Source organism: Gopherus evgoodei, chromosome 6, assembly GCF_007399415.2.
Source record: "Gopherus evgoodei ecotype Sinaloan lineage chromosome 6, rGopEvg1_v1.p, whole genome shotgun sequence".
NCBI classification, from domain to species: Eukaryota; Metazoa; Chordata; order Testudines; family Testudinidae; genus Gopherus; species Gopherus evgoodei.
The window spans coordinates 112,834,674-112,852,049 of record NC_044327.1 but is presented as its reverse complement, the minus strand read 5'-3'; positions in this window follow the sequence as shown (position 1 = coordinate 112,852,049).

The window sequence follows — 17,376 nt, the reverse complement described above, 5'->3', positions numbered from 1 at the left end:
CACTGTCCTTTTTCCCCTTAGGGTTTTAAGTCCAATCACCCCAAAGTCCAACAACCCAAAAGTCTCTGGTCAGTGCCACCCCAGAGTTCGAGAGTTTATCTGTAGAGGTCCCTCCCCCCAGCCTGGGTAGAAAGGGGCACCTTACATGGTCCGGGGCCAACTGCCCTGCCTCTCCGTGGGTTCTGCTTCTGCCTTCTCCACGAACTGCTCCGCTTTACCAGCTGCTCCACTCTGCTCCTCCAGCCATCCTCAGAAACTGCTCCGCTCCACCAGCTGCTCTGCTCCACCAGCTGCTCTGCAAACTGCTCGGCTCCGCTCGCTCTGTGGGCCGCTCCATCCGTCCCACAGCTACTCCACTCTGCCAGCCGCTCCGCTGCCACCAGCTGTCCTGTGATCCGCTCCAGCCGTCCCCGCAACTGCTCCACTCCACCAGCTGCTCTGTTCCACAGTATAGCTTTGGGCTCCCCACTAGTTAGCACCGTACTCAGTGCTCTCAGCTCAGTTATTTCAGCTCTTTAGTGATTTCAACTCTTAGTGATCTCAGCTCTTAGTAGGGGAGCCCCAGTGCTAGTGCACCATTAGCCCAAAGTGAGTTCAGCTCAGTAACCTGTATTTAGATTCTTGAGGGAATAAAACAAATCAACTCTGACATTCCACAGTGGAGAAAGGAAGGGGTGGAACTGGTGCTTCTGGCTCCACAAAGAGACTGCACCACCAGGCACAAATACCTGTCCCCAGCCTCTCTCAATTCACTGGGTTTTGGAACCCATGTCCCTTGTCTAGCAAGTACCACCCAACTGAGGGTGAGTCATTTGTCACCAAGCAGTCCCACAGCTCGGCAGTCTGGGATAAGGTAGGCGTGCCTATGCAAATACACTCTGACATTCTTTCCACCAGATGTCAGGGTAGAGCTTATCCTGACTCTGCTTACATGTATAATGCTTTAAATATCTATGGATATCAAACCCCAGATGCACTCTTTTCTACAGAAATACAAGGGAATATTGACAAAGTGAGCGAAGGTGGGGAAAAAATAAACTAGCAAATCTCTCTAGAGGATTGGAAGAATATAATGTGAACTACTCTGAACAGTACAAGTTCCCTGTTGTGGAGAGAATAACAGTGAGAAATTATTATTAGATATTTTTGCACATGTGTTATAAAACAAGAGACATAGCTGGAGCAGATGCCATGGTGTAGGGAATCATCTTCAGATCTTCCAGGACTTTGTCAAATTGAAAGGCATCTGGTCTTATGTTAGAAAACTGATACAGGACTCATTTCTAATATATCTGGTGTTAGGAAAATGTATTGATTTCCTGAAATTAAACAAAGTTGGGTACCTGCTTAGTTCTAAGACCTGGAGTAATATAATTGGGATGAAATTTAGCAGTGCAAAGTGCAAGGTAATGCATTTAGGGACTAACAATAAGATGTTTTGCTATAAGCTGGGGACATAGTTCGAATCAACAGAGGAGAAGAAAGACCTGGGTAGTGGTTGATCACAGGATGACTATGAGCTGCCAATGAAAATGATGAGACTATTAAAATGCAATCCTAGGATGCATCAAGCGAGATGTTTCCAGGAGAATACGGAAGTGTTAGTACCATTATAGAAGTCATCTGGAATATTGTGTGCAGTTCTTGTCTCCCATATTTAAGAAAGATGAATTCAAACTGGACAAGAGCAGAGAAGGGCTACTAGGATGATCAGAGGACTGGAGAACCTACCTTATAAGAGGAGACTTAAGCAGCTTGGCTAGTTTAGTCTAACCGAACAAAGGCTGGGCAGGGAACAGATATGATTATTCTGTATAAAAATATTGCTCAAGTGTGCAGGAGTGTAATCAGGAAGGCCAAAGCACAACTGGAGTTGCTAGCAAGGGATGTGAAGGGTAACAAGAAGGGTTTCTATAGGTATGTTAGCAACAAGAAGAAGGTTAGGGAAAGTGTAGGACCCTTACTGAAAGGAGGACACCTAGTGACAGATGGTGTGGAAAAAGCTGAAGTACTCAATGCTTTTTTTGCCTCAATTGTCTCAGGCAAAGTCAGCTCCCAGACTGATGCACCGGGCAGCACAGCATGGGGAGGAGGTTAGCAGCCCTCACTGGTGAAAGAACAGGTTAAGGACTATTTAGAAAAACTGGACATGCACAAGTCCATGGGGTTGGATGCACTGCATCCGAGGGTGCTAAGGGGATTGGCTGATGTGATTGGAGAGCCATTGGCCATTATCTTTGAAAACTCATGGCAATTGTGGGAGGTCCTGGACTATTGGAAAAAGGTAAATGTAGTGCCCATCTTTCAAAAAGGGAAGGAGAACCTAGGGAACTACAGACCGGCCAGTCTCATCTAGCCCCTAGAAAAATCATGGAGCAGGTCCTCAAGGAATCCATTTTGAAGCACTTGGAGAAGAGGACAAACCTGATTTCCTTCTATGATGACATAAATGGCTCTGTGGATATAGGGAAAGCGGTGGACGTGATATATCTTGACTTTAGCAAAGTTTTTGATATGGTCTCCAACAGTATTCTTGCCAGCAAGTTAAAGAAATGTGGATTGGATGAATGAACTATAAGGTGGATAGAAAGCTGGCTAGATCGTCGGGCTCAATGGGTAGTGATCAATGGCTGGATGTCTAGTTGGCAACTGATATCAAACGGAGTGCCCCAGGGGTCTGTCCTGGGGCCGGTTTTGTTCAACATCTTCATTAATGATCTGGGTGATGGGATAGATTGTACTCTCAGCAAGTTCGCAGGTGACACTAAGCTGGGGGGAGAGGTAGATACGCTGGAGGGTAGAGATAGGGTCCAGAGTGACCTAGACAAATTGGAGGATTGGGCCAAAAGAAATCTGATGAGGTTCAACAAGAACAAGTGCAGAGTCCTGCATTTAGGATGGAAGAATCCCATGCACTGCTACAGGCTGGGGATCGACTGGCTAAGTGGCAGTTCAGCAGTAAAGGACTTGGGGATTACAGTGAATGAGAAGCTGGATATGAGTCAGCAATGTGCCCTTGTTGCCAAGAAGGCTAATAGCATATTGTGCTGCATTAGAAGGAGCACTGCCAGCAGATTGAGGGAAGTGATTATTCCCCTCTATTCAGCACTGGTGAGGCCACATCTGGAGTATTATCTCTAGTTTTGGGCCCCCAGTACAGAAAGGATGTGGACAAATTGGAGGGAGTCTAGAGGAGGGCAACTAAAATGATTAGGGGGCTGGGGCACATGACTTTGGAGGAGAGGCTGAGGGAACTGGGCTTATTTAATCTGCAGAAGAGAAGAGTGAAGTGGGATTTGATAGCAGCCTTCAACTATCTGAAGGGTGGTTCAAAGAGGATGGAGCTAGGCTGTTTTTAGTGGTGGCAGATGACAGAACAAGGAACAATGGTCTGAAGTTACAGTGGGAGAGGTCTAGGTTGGATATTAGGAAAAACTATTCCACTAGGAGAGTCGTGAAGCACTGGAATGGGTTACCTAGGGAGGTGGTGGAGTCTCCATCCTTAGAGGTTTTTAAGGCCCAGCCTGACAGAGCCCTGGCTGGGATGATTTAGTTGGGGTTCTGTTGAGCAGGGGGTTGGACTAGATGGCCTCCTGAGGTCTCCTCCAATGCTAATCTTCTATGATTCTATAAACACATCAGAAGGATAAACACTAGGGAGGGAGAAGAATTATTTAAGTTAAGACCTAATGTTGGCACAAGAACAAATGGATTCAAACAGGTTATCGATATGTTTAGACTTGAAATTAGATGAAGGTTCCTAACCACCGGGGAAGTGAGGTTCTGGAACAGCCTTCCAAGGGGAGTAGTGGGGGCAGAAAAACCTAACTTTTTTTAAGACTGAGCTTCTAGCAACTAGACCAGCCAGCCAGCTTCTAGCAACTAGCAACTAGATCATGGTGGTCCCTTCTGGCCTTTAAGTTTCTGAGGCCTGCTGCTATTGATGTAAATGACAAAACTCCCCTTGACTTCAGTTTCTGGCTGTCAGTTAGGGGATGTGGCTGGGGAAAGGAGGCATAACTGTTGCACTTCTTTCTGACGGTTGCTGGCAGCCAGTACAACTTAAAGCAGCATGAAGACTGCTCCAATTTAGGGAAGAGCAAATGTTTCGTAAAGCAATCTTTGCACACCCCCTCCTTTGTTATGTGTTCTCTGCATTTGTAGCTCGGGATCTGGATCCATATCTTCATTTCCATCAGGGAATACTGGCTTCAAGACTAAGCTTGGGGTGTTTATGGAGGGGATGGTTGTGATGAACTAGGAATGTTCTTAATGTTTTCTCTGAATACTGTGTTGGTGCCTCAGTGTCCCCTAGGCAGTTCTTAAGTATCTGGCAGAGCAAAGGGCCAGTGCACCTAAATGCCTGACACTCTGTCTCCTAGCAACTCATGGCCTGGGCCCCTCCTCTGCAAAGGTGCCAACTGAATGTGTTGGAGACAAAGGGATCAGGTGACCTCGTGGCCCAGGAAAGGAACTGAGCAGAGGAGGAGGGGGTTGTTAGTCTGGAGCTGGCTGCGGACGAGGAGTGAAGTGCAGCTGTGGGGGTCTGGCTCACTGCCCCCCAGAATGGACCCGGCTGAGGGGTCCGGCTCGCTGTATCTACAAGCTCTGTTTTAGACCCTGTTCCTGTCATCGAATAAACCTCTATTTTACTGGCTGGCTGAGAGTCATGTCTGACTGTAAAGTGGAGGTGCAGGACCCTGTGGCTTCCCCAGGACCCCGCCGGGGCAGGCTTGCTGTGCGAAGCGCATGGAGGGGCAGAGGAGGTGAAGCCATGTGAGCTTCTTGCCCTGAACAAGTCTGCTCCAAGGGAGAGGAGGCTCCCCGAAGTCCTGACTGGCTTTGTGGGGAGCAGTCCAAAGCATCGCCCGGGGACTCTGTGACATATGTGTCCTCCGCATTTGTAGCTCGGGATCTGGATCCATATCTTCATTTCCATCAGGGAATACTGGCTTCAAGGCTAAGCTTGGGGTATTTATGGAGGGGATGGTATGATGGGATAGCCTAATTTTGGCAATTAATTGATATTTGATTATGAGCAGGTAAATATGCCCAGTGGTCTGTGATGGGATGTTAGATGGGGTGGGATCTGAGTTACTACAAAGAATTCTTTCCTGGGTGCTGGCTGGTGAGTCTTGCCCACATGCTCAGGGTTTAACTGATCATCATATTTGGGGTCGGGAAGGAATTTTCTCCCAGGGAAGATTGGCAGAGGCCCTGGAGGTTTTTCGACTTCCTCTGCAGCGTGGGGCATGGGTCACTTGCTGGAGGATTCTCTGCACCTTGAGGTCTTTAAACCACGATTTGAGGACTTCAGTAACTCAGACATAGGTTAGGGGTTTGTTACAAGAGTGGGTGGGTGAGATTCTGTGGCCTGCATTGTGCAGGAAGTCAGACTAGATGACCATAATGGTCCCTTCTGACCTTAAGTCTATGAGTCTATGAGTAATACCTGTAGCATGCCTGGCTCCTCTTCGTTGTCTGCTGGGAGCAATAGTAACGAGTCCTGGAACCAGGGATACCTCATTAGCCTTTCCTTGATAGGGTAGCAGGGGCGTTTTCTCTCCTTCCCTTCTTACTCAATGGAATTATGGCAGGGATAAGTCTGGCCCAGTATATCTTATTAGAGAATCCTGAAAATATGCTATCGATCATTTGTGGTTGCTGAAGTTTTGAAAATAACATTATTGTGCAGTAGTATTCCATCAGGACCATACGTCTGAATTATATTTCTTGGTCCTTTTCCAATTTACACTATATCCTGCGTGAATGTTAAACTCTATCTACCTTACTCAAATGTCACTGGGAAAACATGAAGGAATAGTTTGTCATTTTTATGATGATTCTAAAATTGTCAAATTTTGTTTATAGCACTTTCAGTTTCTAGTCATTCATCATCAGCTTCAGAAATGCTAAGACTTATTAACTGTCTGAAGGAAGACTGTAAATCCTAAAGAGGATGAGCCAAAGCATCTTTTTTAATGTTTCAAAGTAGGAAAATGTGTACATATAATTATTTTTCCATTTGAAGTTCATTCCTCTTTAGTAGTACCACCTCTTCCAAGTGGAAATAATCACCTAGAGGAATATTACAGAGCATGTAAAGGATTTTGCATATGTTGTATCCCTTTCAGTGGCTAATATTCATAAGGAAAATTATCACCTGTATTTCTGTAGTCAAGGCATGTCTTCAGCTGCTGTTGTGCCTTTGCCATGTCTTTGTCTTTCATTTCCAAACACATGAAGGTTAAAGAAGGTACTAGTTTTCTCTGTAGACTAAAGTCTTGACTTCAGTAGTAGCATGAGCAAAAAGAGGAGAAAAAAGGGGTGTTGCAATTGTCCTACCCACACTCGCATCCACAGACCCCTGAGCCCAGGCAGGTCGATTTAGCTTGCTGGCATTTGACCACCCAGGAAAGGAAGTGACACTGGCATAATAACCTATATTTTTATTGCTCTGAGCCAGGTCACGATCTTGCTGCCTGCCCTTTGTGAACACCAGCCTGTAGAGATCAGGGAAACGACCAACCTCAGGCTTGGTAGAGGTGCTTGATATGCGTGTGACCAAGGGGTTATAGCCTGGGACAGCCCACCTCCCTGATCTTGACTGGGACGCATCCTGGGCCACATGGGTCCTCACCACACTTTCAAGTATGATCTAATTATACCTTCCAGTACCTGTGCTATGGGCCCTTAATGATTCCGGTGCTGCTGATAACTTTATCGATATCAACATGGTTCAGACCGGCAAATCCCTGTACAGCCAAAACCTACCCCAGACATTGTGGACAGGATAGGAGGGTCCTTCCTGTCCACAGGTCCAGTGGTAGAAGAGACTGAACCCCTGGAAATCACCATCTATGGACACTTGAGAGACACTGCTGTTTGGTTCAATCCATTATGCGCATTTCCCCATGATTCTCAGTGTCTCATGGCTGGCTCTCCACAACCCCCATATCCTTTGTGCAAGGCTGAGAGTGGTTCTTCACATCCAGGTAGATCCTTCCACTGTAAGGCAATGTCAACTTCAAGGATATTCTGGGCTCTGGTAGTAGGTCAGATGGGACAGCCCTCAGGATTGTCCCCTCACCTCCCTGTCAAATACCAAGAGTACTTGGCCATTTCTGAGAAAAAGAATTCAGACATCCTACCCCACATTGAAGCTACAACTGCCATATAGATTTCCACCCTGGGGAAATAGCCCCTTATGGTTGAATCTATGCGGTGTCTAAAATCAGAGTTAGCCGCTCTGCATAGTACCCCCAGTCTACAATGCTTCTTAGGCTTCATTTTCTATCAGTGTTTTATTTCAGATTTTTCAGGGCAAATAGAGCCCATGACCACCCTCCTCTGCAAAAATGCCAGATTTATTTGGTCCCACAAAGCCCAAAATGTGCTTGAATGACTCAAGAGCACCTTTGCCACTGCCCTCATCCAGGTATACCTAGACCCAACGCAGGTCTTTATTGTGGAAACTGATGTGTCCAACACGGTAATAGGAGCAGTGGTCTCAGCAACATGGTCCGGAATCGTTATTACACCAATGTGTCTACTACTCCAGGAAACTCAGTCACACAGAACAAAATTTTGAGAACTTGGATAAGGAACTCCTGGCAACCAAAGCTGCTTATGAAGAATGGTGGTGTTACCCTGAAGCAGCCCAGTATCCGGTACCACAAGAACCTTGAATATCTACACAAGGCCAAAGTACTGAACCAGAGGCAAGTGAAGTGGGCAGTGTTTTTCTCTCTCTTTTACTATATAATCACTTACCGGCTGGAGGCCCGGAATGAGAAGGTGGACTCACTTTCTAATAAGGTGGACTATTACTTAAGCCAAGAAATGCCTAGCAGGGAACTGTCCTACATCCTCAAGCCCTGTAACTTTCTTAACAATCCCATCCTCTAAGATCTAATCATTTTCAGCCTCAGGAATGGAGGTCTCTCCCAAAGAGCTAGGGACAGGGACAAAGGACAACACTACATGTGACAACAATACGTGAGAGGTAAATAGACAGATATATGTGCCTCTGGGATGCCCTTGAGTGGAGGCACTGTGTCTGTGCCATGACTCTCCACCAGCGAGCCATTTCGGTCATCTTAAAACTTATCAGTTAGCCTGCCATTTATTTATGGTGGCCCTGGATGTAAGCCATACATAGACTCATGTTGACTCCTATGACTTGTGCATCGGCACCAAGACACTGCGCAACAAATCCCTTTGCCTTCTCTTGCCCATGAAGGGCTGTCCCAGGCCTTGGGCTGTTATCACCCTGGATTTTATCGTCGAACTCTCTGAGTCCAGCAGCCACATGTTAGTCCTGACTGTCATGGACCAGTTTATTAAGATGGCACACTTTGCCCCTGCACCCACCTACCATTCTCCAAAGAAATAGCCCAACTCCTAGTGGAGCATGTCATCTGCCTCCATGGCTTCCAAACTGTGTCACTTTGGATAGATACCTGCAGTTCATCTTGTGCTTCTGGTGTGAGGCCCTTCAAGGGGTCCATGCTTACATCTCTTCAACATACCACCAACAGGCAGATGGCCAGACAGAGAGGCTAAACCACATACTAGAACAATATCAGCAGAATAACTGGCCCTACACGGAATTTGCATATAACAACACCGATCGTGTCTCCGCTGGGCAGAGACTTTTCTTTGCCAATTACAGGTTCCATCCCCAGTTCACCCGGCATTACCTCTGGCCTCCCCAAACCTGGCAGCTATCAGTCCAAGAGAAATTAAGAAGCCACCTTAAGGAAGCAAAGAAGGCCTACAAGTACTATGCAGACCATCGACAATGAGAGAGACCAACATTTTCAGTAGTCCAAAAAGGGTGCCTATCCATGAAACACCTCTACACCAACCAGCCTTCCTGTGAACTAGGTCACCAGTTCCTTGAGCTTTACCACATCTGTCAAAAAATCAACCCCATTACCTTCAAACTCTGCCTGTCTCGATCTCTCAAGTTGCACCCTGTATTCCAAACATCTCTCCTAAAACCTTACATGGAAAATCCATTCCCTCACCAAAAATAACCACCACCTTTGCTGGTATGTGTCCAGGACCACAAATAATATGTAGTTACTATGTGCTTGACTTCAAGATAAAGCAGGGCAAGCTATTGTACCTCACTGGCTGGAAAGGCTCTGAGGAACAGTCCTGGGAACCAGCTGACCAAGTCCACTCATCAAAACTTGTGGACGCCTTCCACAAAAATCACACTGTTGAGCATGATCCAGCAGCACCCTTAAGGGGCATGGGGGGTGTTGGTGATGTGAAGTTCCGCAGGGACTAAAACCCATGTCCTAAGGATAGCCGATGTCTCCTCACTGCTACCCAGCAGCTGTGATAGGGCTGTGTACATTACCGTATAAACACTGTGGCGATAAATAACACAGGAAGTACCACCTTAGAAACCCGGACTTAAAGCTTCCCTTTTGGCCCCTACTTGGTCCAGGAACTCTATTTAAGACCAAGAGGAGTTCCAATAAGTGTCTGTGCAACAAGGTGGACTCCCCTGCCAGTTGTGGTCGTGGACCTGCCTTTCAGCTGGCTTTTGGACTCCTGACTCTGACTCAGACCCTGAACCTTGGCTCTGGTTCCTGACTCTGGCTCTGACCTACAGTGCTGTTCCTGGCCTCTGACTGCTGCTGCTCTGACCACTAGGCTGACTGTCCAGACATTGGTCATGCCAATGAGAAGCCTGAGGAGTGGAGAGTCAGACTGGGTAGGCAAGGATAATAGGACAAGGAGCCAGGACGAGGAAAAGACAAATTGGACAGGGACAAGTTGAGGAAGAAGGGGACAAGCATGGTGAGGTAGGTAGAAGAATCATAGAATCATAGGACTGGAGGGGACCTTGCGAGGTCTTCTAGTGCAGTCCCCTGTGCTTAAGGGAGGACTAAGTATTATCTGCACCATCCCTGACAGGTGTTTATCCAACCTGATTTTAAAAATCTCCAGTTATGGAAAGTCACAACCTCCCTAGCCAATTTATTCAAGTGCTTAGCTATGTTAACAGGAGGGTTTTCCTAATGTGCAGTCTAAACTGTCTTTGCTGCAATTTAAGCCCATTGCTTCTTGTACTATCCTCAGAAATTAAGGAGAACAGTTTTTCTCGCTCCTCCTTGTAACAACCTTTTATGTATTTGAAAATTGTTATCATGTCCCCTCTCAATCTTCTCTTCTCCAGACTAAACAACCCCAGTTTTTTCAATCTTTCCTCATAAGTCATGTTTTCCAGATCTTTAATCATATTTGTTGCTCTTCTCTGGACTTTCTCCAATTTGTCCACATCTTTCCTGAAATGTGGCAGCCAGAACTGGATACAATAATCAGCATGGAGTAGAGATGAAGAATTAATTCTCATGTCTTGCTTACTACACTCCTGCTAATACATCCCAGAATGTTTGCTTTTTTTGCAACAGTGTTACACTGTTGACTCATATTTAGCTTGTGATCCACTATGACCCCCAGATCCCTTTCTGCAATACTCCTTCCTAGGCAGTCATTTCCTATTTTGTATATGTACAACTGATTGGTCCTTCCTAAGTGGAGTACTTTGCATTTATCCTTATTGAATTTAATCTTATTTACTTCAGACCATTTCTCCAGTTTGTCCAGATCATTTTGAATTTTAATCCCATCCTCCAAAGCACTTGCAACCCCTCCCAGCTTAGTATTGTCCACAAACTTTATAAGTGTACTCTCTATGCCATTATCTAAATCTCTGATAAAGATATTGAACAGAACCTGATCCAGAACTGATCCCTGCAGACCCCACTTCATTTGCCCTTCCAGCTTGACTGTGAACCACTGATAACTACTCTCTGGGAACAGTTTTCCAACCAGTTATGTACCCACCTTATAATAGCTCTAGGTTGTATTTCTCGAGTTCATTTATGAGAAGGTCATACTAGATAGTATCAAAAGCCTTACTGAAGTCAAGATATACTACATCTACTGCTTTCCCCTAGCCACAATGCTTATTACCCTGTGAAAGAAAGCCATTAAGTTGGTTTGACCTGATTTGTTCTTGACAAGTCCATGCTGTTACTTATGATCTTATTATCTTCTAGGTGTTTGCAAATTGATTGATTAATTATTTGCACCATTATCTTTCTGAATACTGATGTTAAGCTGACTGTCATATGTAATTCCCCTGGTTGTCCTTATTTATTTTTGTATAGATTGGCACTATATTTCCTTTTCCAGCTCTCTGGAATCTCTCCTGTCTTCCATGATTTTTTAAAGATAGTTGCTAGTGGTTCAGATATCGACTCAGTCAGCTCCTTGAGTATTCTAGGATGCATTTCATCTTTTGATAATAAAAGAAGAGAGATTAAACTTCATGCTTTAGGGTTTATAACTAATTTCTGACTATTAGAGATCAGGAAGAAACCTAATGTGGGGAGTAGATTATCCCATATCTGTCTACTGTAGGGTTCTTATATGAAGCATCTGGTGCTGGCCGCTATTAGAGATAGGATTCCAAGTAGCTGGACTCCGAAATGATCCAGTATGCCAGTTCTTACGTTCCAGCAACCTCTTCCCCATGGGGCATTCCATATGCTTCACAGCAAAAAAAAAAAAAAAAAAAAAAAAATCCTAGCCAGCAGGAACTACTACCTACTTTTTAATATGCAGCCTGGAAAACAACAGGCTGGCTCTTGCCAACTTGAAAATGTGACCTCATTTGTTAACATGGCCCTATTAAAAGAGCCAGCTGAGTTTCAGTTATAAAGATCAATTTTAAAGGTAATTAGAGGCAGATAAAAGCCAACTGTACCGTACAAATGTGACTCACCACATTCTAAACAACCTAACCAAAAATGTGGCATGTGAATCCTGTGCTTTCATATTGCAGTAAGATAAAGCTATTACAGACTATTGAATCAGTGCCAAAGAGCCAATTAGACAGTGTGGACAAACATTTAGGAATTGTTCAATGCTTTTAAGCTTCATAGAAAGACAAGGACATTGACTGACCATAACCCAGCTCACAAGCAGAAATGGGATGGTAAAGATTCAAGAGTAATGGAGTATTGTATTACTCAGATATTTACAAAACAAAAAATGCACTTATTATGTAGCCCAGTTGCTGATACAATGCAGATACAATTTCCATACCAAATATAAACAAAGGTCAGTGCTCTACTGTGAAAGTTGTTTTGCATTTGCAGTGAAAATAGTTAACATAGGCTGCAAAACTGGGATCCCAGTTATGAACCCATCCCAAACTTTGGTTGTTTGGGTCTAGGGTTTTGTTTGATTCATTGTAAAGATAAGGGCTGTTTGCAAAATTCAACTTTCAATCACACCAAAGTTCAGGTGGGTTGGGATCCTGGGTGTTAGTGTAATCTCTTGAAAATATTTAAATTAATGGTCCCATTGCCGTTGAAAAGAAATGTAGTGTCTGCTACCATGTGTAACTTGTTATCAGTTTGACTTTAAGGACCAGGTAGAATGTTTCCCAAAGAGAGCAATACAAGCACATTCTACTGTGTATATCAGGATGAAAACAGTGTTTGCCTGCTTTGGATACTGAAACATAGAAGAATGTGGAGATAGCCTTCTAAAATCTAGAAACGTGACAAATGCTCTACATTGGAAACTCTTTGGAAAGGGGGCTGTTTTTTAATTATATGTGTAAAATCTGGATCCCTAATTGGGGCCTCTATGAGCAATAATACAAAGTAATAATAATAATTAATGACCACCTAACCCTTAGCTAACACGGCTAAGGAAAGCAAGGATGTTGTCAGGTATATCTTTTGATCTAAGAGTCCTGCCACCCTGTAAGTGCACTGTGTAATGGGATACACATTGTTGTGCTAGCTTGTTGGAGAACCAGAGATGCATCAAGCCGGAAAACTGCCTCCTTGGAAACAAGATTGCCAGCTGACACAAATCAACATAGCTTCATTGACTACATTTGAGTTATGCTGATTACCCCTCTTGAGGATCTGGCCCATGGAATGCAAGAACGATCATTCCCTACTATCATTCTCAAGCACTAGTGAGAAATCCCATATAGAGTGCTAGGAACAGCAGCTTCCTACCCTCTTTCTGCCACCAGCACAACATACAGCCTGGCACAAGATCCAGCCTTTAACATAAACAAAACTAGCTATCGTTTGCTTTATTATTTAACAGGATACATGTGGTTACACCATCGCCTACATCAGAGAATGACACAAATAAGTTAACATTAGAATGTCACAGACACATTTTTGAGTTAATATATTACTAAACATTTTTCCAGTTTAAAAAAAAAGTACTCCAATGCTTCTTTGTTATTTATTTTCCAAGCATTTGCTGCCATCAGAGAAATATTTAGAAAACAAGCTTATTTTAATTACCTAAAAATGTAACAGTATGCAATACCATTTTCCCCATGGTATCCCCTCCCAGCATACTTCTCTTTTGCATGACAGTCAGTGGAGTCAAAGCCAAGCTGTAAAAGATCCAGCAGCAAGAGCTAACTTGTTTGGAAACACAGACAACCGTGCTGGCTGTGTTGTTGTCTGAGATTACCACATAAGGAGCCAACTAACGATCAATATTTTCACTCTTTAGATGGCCAAGGTTTTATGCACTGTGGATCAAATTTGGAAACAAAGGAGCTCATTTCCTATTATCAGTGCTGAATTGGGTTAGGAGGAGGGATCACCTCTGTTAGAGTCATGTGGCCATATTTCACGTTATGAATTATTTGAGATTGTAGGGAGACCACCTTTTTTGTTTCTCTGTGAATGCAAACACCAGTGGGAGTTGCATATGAAAAACTCTTGCACATGGTCATAAATATAGTAGCAAAGTAAATCAACTTTTAGGGCTCAAGTCTGCCTTGGATGGTTATCTATGACATTCATGTGACAGTTTTCATCTAGTTCTTAGTGTGCATTTGACAGCATCACAGAACCACTCCATACTCTGACATAAGTAGCTTCTTCCCCAAAGGAGATCCAGTGTCACAACCCACAGGTCTCAAACCTAGGGCTGCAAGGTTTATAGACATGGCTACACACCAACTTTCCATCTGGTAGCTTGCCAATACTTGCTTACCTGGGACTCAAGAAGCCCAGCCTTACTTTGCAATGCCACTTCTGCAATCCTATTGGTGGAGTCCTGGAGCAGCTGATTGGCCTCCTGGCTCTATTTAAGCCAGCAGCAGGAACAGGAAGCTATCTGAACAACTGGGTTCCCCTTTGTTTTGGACTATATGTGCTTCCTGCTCTCCTGGCTTGATTTCCTGGCATCTGATTTGTAGTTCTGATCTCCAGTTTGTCTCCCAAGTCTGACCTTCTGGTTCCTGACACGTGGTCTTGATCTCCAGTTTGTGTTCTGTTTCTGACCTCTTGGTATCCTGATCCAGCTGACTCCTGTCTTGTGACTGTGGGCTCTGGCTATGACTACTAGCTCTGGCCACTCATGACATGGCTGTGATGCCCAGTATTGAAATATAAACCTCCACTGTGCCTGTCCCACTATTACAATCATTATAAACAGATAGTGTCAGATACACATGTACTTATGGTGTCCTAGCTGGATCAACATTCAATGGCCCTGTCTAGGGTTGCCAAGAGTCCCTTATTATAAGTGATGTCCTTTATTTTTTCATCTCTATACAAGATTGGGAGTTGCTGAGTGCCATGAAAAGCAGCAAGAAATACTGCTGGTGAATGTAGGTGAGTACTGCGTATTGATAATGATAATATTGAGAGAAGGGGTGGGGCAGGAGTGATAGGAAAACAGTCCTTTACTTTTTGAAATACAAGGTTTGCAACCCTATCTATAACAGGGTGGCTTGTCCCATGAGCTGTAGAGCATGGAGCTAAGCCAATGCTGATTATGGGATGGGTCTCACCTGAGAGGAATTGGGTGATTCCTGTATGGAAAAAGGTGGGTCTAAGTATTGAGAGGGCCCAGCTAGGGAAAGGCTGGAGGGGAGAGACTGAAGGGAGCAAAATGGATCCCACTGGCCCCTGAATGAGCAGGGAGGCTTGGGAGAGACCCTGAATAACGGGAGGAGAGCATGGCTAAAGAAGAGCCCGAGAGGGCGGAAGCTCTTTTTCTGTCAAAGACAGTTTTTTTGAACTTTTAGTTTGGACCATGGTAATTCCAGAAGGGATGGGCCAAAAGACTGAGACCTGGCTGGGGGGTCAAGTTACCTGACACAAAGAAAACCACAGTGGCAAGTGGACTCTGTTACAGGCCTCAAAATACACACCCGTACTCTGAAAAAGTAGTTACAGGTGCCCCTCCATACTGTGCAGTAGGAGTAACAGCAGAAGGCACTGTTCTCACCACTGCCAGTCTTCTCTCCTTTTAGCTTCCAAGGCCAAAAGGGACCATTGTGATCATTAAATCTGACCTGTATAATACAGGGCACAGAACTTCCCCAGAATAGTTACAAGAGCATAGCTCTTAGATAAACATCCAGTCTCGATTTAAAAATTGACAGTGATGGAGATTTACCACAACCCTTGGTAAATTGTTCCAATGGTTAATTACTCTCACCATTAAAAAGCTATGCTTTATTTGCAGTCTGAATTTGTCTGCCTTAAACCTTCAGCCATTGGCTTATGTTACACCTTTCTCTACTAGAGTGAAGAGCCCACTGTTAAATATTTGTTCCTCATGTGGATACCCTATAGACTATAATCAAATTATCCCTTAACTTTCTCTTTGTTAAACTAACCAGATAGACTCAAGGAGCTCAGATACTAGAAGGTATGTGTTCTAATCCTTGAATCATTCTTGTGGCTCTTCTCTGAACCCTCTCCAGTTTATCAACGTCCTTTTTGAATTGTGGGCACCAGAACTGGACATGGTATTGCTACAGCTGTTGCACCATTGCCAAATGTAGAGATCAAATAACCTCTTCTACACAAGGTTCCCCTGTTTGTGTCCCAGGACTGCATTAGGCCTTTTGGCCACAGCGTTGCACTGAGAGCTCAAGTTCAGTTGATTATTCACCACGACCCCCAAATCTCTTTCGGTGTCACTGCTTCCCAGAATAGAGCCCCCCACCTGTAAGTACGGCCTACATTCTTTGTTCTTTCAGTGAGGAGACACTATCTTACTTTCTCCATCACTGTTAATGGACACTGGGGAACTCACAGGAGGCACTCACAGCATTGGATTGGGTCTGTAAAGGTGGTGTGTAAAGGATTTTTTTAGAAGTTGGGATTGTCCCCCACCCCTTTTTTTTTTTCTCCTTAATGATATATAAAGAGGATCTGAATGGGTTTGGTGTGTTTTGTTTTGTTTTGTTTTTTGGGGGAGGGCGGGGAGAGGGAGGTTCGTTGTAACATTATCAGGAATGTCAATTCTATTTCCTGGTATTGATGGAGGCCTTCTGAGGGCTCTCAGCAGAGAAAAGGGATTGAGTCTTAGAGCTTAGTTAGCCAATAAAGCTGAATAGATATTAACAAATTAAAAACAAAGAGTTTTAAACATTCTGACTAAACATCTTATTTCAGTTACTCAACTTTCACTTTTTTTTGGCTCTTGTGATGTCAACATTTTGCTAGTTCTCCGGTTATTAGTTCTCTCTTTTACATTGGGAAGATTCTATCTTTAAAACAACTCCTTAAAGGCGCCATTGTACTTCATAAAGAAGCAAAAAAAAAAAATAATAAAAAAAGTGTAAGTCCCTTTTTTCCCTTTACACTGAAACACACCAATTTACTTGCTAAGTAAATACAACATATGACTTATTTTAGATACAAATCCAGATATAGAAATGGATATTCTTTCATGTACTTAATTTATAGTTGTTGGATTGTTTTGTTTTTCTTAATCTGTAAACACTAATAGCTATATTGAAACTGAGATGGAAGAAGTTCATGGTAAACCAGAATCTCCCTGAACCTAACCCAGTGTTGGCACCATGCCTTTCTGAAATGTTTAGATTCCAGTTTGTAGCTGAGCCTAGAGCTGAAAGAGCTGAGGTTCTGCAGAAAAAGCTGCTGTTATGTTATTTCCAGCTATGATGTAAGCAAAAATCTCAGGCAAAGGCCTAGTCTCTCAAGACTTCCAGCATAAGGTCCTGATCCTACAAATACTTACGCAGTAGTGTGCAGCAGGATCAAAGCCCAGTTTGGCAGATGTATGAGGCTTGGATAATTTCCATAGATGCATCCAATTTTTTAGCCAAACCAAATCCTAATTCAGAAACATTTGTACCTGTGTACTGAAATATGAAACAAAATAACTTACAGTGCAGGAAGACAGGTTTTATTCCAAAACAGCAAGTGCTTATTCAAATAATTCAATTATGCACTTTAGGAGTTCTGCCATTTGCAGTTTATTAAAGTGCTAATTTAATAAAAAACACATGTTGCCTTTCCAGGGCACTTCTCT